Here is a 228-nt window from a genome sequence, read left to right as displayed (position 1 = left end):
GTCAGCAGTTTCTAAGGAACTCGTGGATGTCTACAAACATCGATCCACAGACCCAAAGGCCCTGGACTCCCATTCAATAGCCTTGGACTCCCATTCAATAGCCTTATTCCCCTCCGCCCCCCTCTTCGTCCTCATTGCCATGGATGGCGTCTTTCGGGACCTGTTTTCTCGATTTCTGATTTTGTTCTTTGCCCGCGCAGATTATCTCATTTGTCTGTGAGTGTAGTT

The 228-nt window shown here is 49.1% G+C and overlaps 1 protein-coding gene across 1 annotated transcript in view; it reads left to right on the top strand.

The window, feature by feature from the left end:
* Positions 1–228, top strand: part of LOC119588072 (kinesin-associated protein 3-like) — a gene marked incomplete at its 5' end in the record, with an annotated part of 14,477 nt that overhangs the window by 825 nt on the left and 13,424 nt on the right.

Source organism: Penaeus monodon, chromosome 23 (assembly GCF_015228065.2).
Source record: "Penaeus monodon isolate SGIC_2016 chromosome 23, NSTDA_Pmon_1, whole genome shotgun sequence".
Lineage (NCBI taxonomy): Eukaryota > Metazoa > Arthropoda > Malacostraca > Decapoda > Penaeidae > Penaeus > Penaeus monodon.
The sequence above is the reverse complement of the archived record's forward strand: the minus strand, read 5'-3'. Positions and strand labels throughout refer to the sequence as shown.